The sequence below is a fragment of the Wasmannia auropunctata genome, unplaced genomic scaffold (assembly GCF_000956235.1).
Source record: "Wasmannia auropunctata unplaced genomic scaffold, wasmannia.A_1.0 LD336060.1, whole genome shotgun sequence".
Lineage (NCBI taxonomy): Eukaryota > Metazoa > Arthropoda > Insecta > Hymenoptera > Formicidae > Wasmannia > Wasmannia auropunctata.
The window spans coordinates 2716202-2718789 of NW_012026830.1; the positions used below are offsets into that span (position 1 = coordinate 2716202).

Below are 2588 nucleotides of genomic sequence, written 5' to 3' on the forward strand. Positions count from 1 at the left end.
TATTAAACGCGGTGGTCATGAATACGTTTACTAGTAAAACTATTAACAAGATGATTATCAATATTTCATCCTCGGTAGCTATTGAAGCGCGCGTTTGTATGGGCCAATATTGCTCGGTAAAAGCGGCACGAGAAATGTACTTTAAGGTATGTGTATTTTTTAATATGCTGTATCGCTGTGTTATAAGACATAAAATAGATATTATATTTCTTTTATGCATTTCTCTTCGTACAGGTCTTTGCTTTGGAAAACCCAGATGTTGACGTGCTAAGTTACTCACCGGGACCTATTGACACGGATATGTACAAAATAGTATGCGAAAATATGGCTGATTCAAAATCTAAAGAAATGTTCAATGAGATGAAAGAGAAGGGAATCGTGTTGACTACAGAACAGACTGTCAATCGTCTTGTGCAAGTCTTGAAAAAACATAAATATAATTCGGCCGATCATGTGGATTATTACGACGAGTTGTAATACTCCATATGTATGCGAGTTGTAGTATTCCATATGTTGTAGTACTCGAGTTGCAGTACTTCATATGTAGGGAGAATAATATTTATAAAAAGAAAAAAATATAATATAATATAATATAATAACAAATAAGTTTATTCTTAAAAAGATAACTAAAAAGATAACATAATTTACAAAATAATTTAAAAATAGAATTCCTTCCTCTATAAATAATTTATAAAATATAATTTTTCTTGTTGAATAAGACAATTGATGATGTTTTAATAAAATAGAATTTATTTTATTTCAACTTATTATACAAATAGCCAAGAAAAGATTTATTGATTTTCAAAAGTCCTCATACCACACTCATTCGTTTATACCTGTATATAAAGTTAATTCTTTCTTTTTCTATTATCTCTATCCTCATAACGCGTTCTTCTTTTTCTAATCTTCCCTGTTTATTGTCTTACTCTACAGACTCTACTCACCTAAACCTATATACTTATAACTTCGCTTATATACCTGTATATTCATTTACATAATCCTCCTTCCTAACTTATCTTATGATGATGTTTTAATAATATTTAAAGCACAACGAATATTTATGATATGTTAGTAGAATTGCACAATTGTATTTTTTCTAAAATCCTAGATTACTAAACTATTATATTTATTATATTATGTTTTACTGGTTTTAATTTTCCATGAATTCTATTTTATATCTTTTCTTATAAAATATTGCAATAATTAAAAAAAACTTTAGCAATATATATTATCTATATGTACTTACAGAAAAAATAAAGGTATGATGTATGTAAAAAATATAAACCTGTTTCCTTTTGTAAAAATAAATCAAGTATTAAATGAAAAAAAAATATCAAGCCATTTAAACCCATTAATTGGAAATTGTTTGTAATAATAACTGTATGACAAAATTTGTTCTTTTTTTTGTATCACGAGTGCGAATAGTCACTTTAGACGTATTTTTACCTACTAAAGATGAATCTGTTGACAGAAGTTGACCATCACTTCACAAATTTAAGGAAATTGGCCTCAAAGAGGCCAAAAACGACGATTTTGAGATTTTCAAGATGTTGCAGCACCGGCAGCAAATTTTTTTATTTAATTTCATTAATGCCATTAGAAAACATTAACTTTAACTTTAAAATACATTTTTATTTATTACGATATAATTTTTTGTTTCCGAAATATAAAGCAATTTAAATATACAATTGTTTTTCTCATATAAGTTATATGTAATAGTACTATTCGACGAAATTTAATTTTTTCTTTTATCACTTTTGAGTAAGTATGATGAAATCAAATTGTCGTTTTTGGCTCCTTTGACTCATTTTTCTCAAAATTGTGACATGATATAGCCAACTGTTGCCAACGGATTCGTATTCAGCAGGCGAGAATATGTTGGAAATGACTATTCACACTCGTGATGCAAAATTATATCGCAAAGTATAATTGGAACATTCTTCCATGGAACTGTTCCAATAATTGGAACAGTTTTAAAAACTGTGCGTGACTTATTCACAGACATATATATAGTATAAAAATGTCATTTATAAAATCTATAAAAACATGTAAAAATGTTATTTGCTATTTACATGTCATTTACATTTATAAAATCTATAAAAACATGTAAAAATGTTATTTGCTAAATGCTATTTACATACTGCTAAAACAAGTACAAGTATTAATTATAATTAGTAATAAGTATTATCGTCTTCTCACATTTAGCTAATATTACTTGATTTATCTTAAAAATTTATTTAGTATATGTTTTTCCTTGTTAAGATATCAATGATATCTGTTAAAAATATCCTCGATAAGATATCTGTGTTAAAAATTCTTTATAAAATATCGAATTACTATCTTTATTTATTATGATATAAGGCGATGATTATAAATGCTTCTCATAACTTGTCTTTAAATATGTGTATATCAATATCACAAAGTTATGACGTTGAATACTGTTGATAAGAATCACATATACAGGATGTCTCCGATCACCCGCAATCGGAACATACTACCAGATTAAAAGTTTTATCCTGAATCTATCGAGCCTAATAATTTGTTGATCCGCAGTGTAATTAATTAATAAACTATTTTTTAAAATTAAT

The 2588-nt window shown here is 26.8% G+C and overlaps 1 protein-coding gene across 1 annotated transcript in view; it reads left to right on the top strand.

Annotated features, from left to right (window-relative positions):
* Positions 1–2588, top strand: part of LOC105450573 (sepiapterin reductase-like) — a 16133-nt gene that overhangs the window by 1377 nt on the left and 12168 nt on the right. The gene's annotated exons all lie outside the window — the stretch shown is intronic.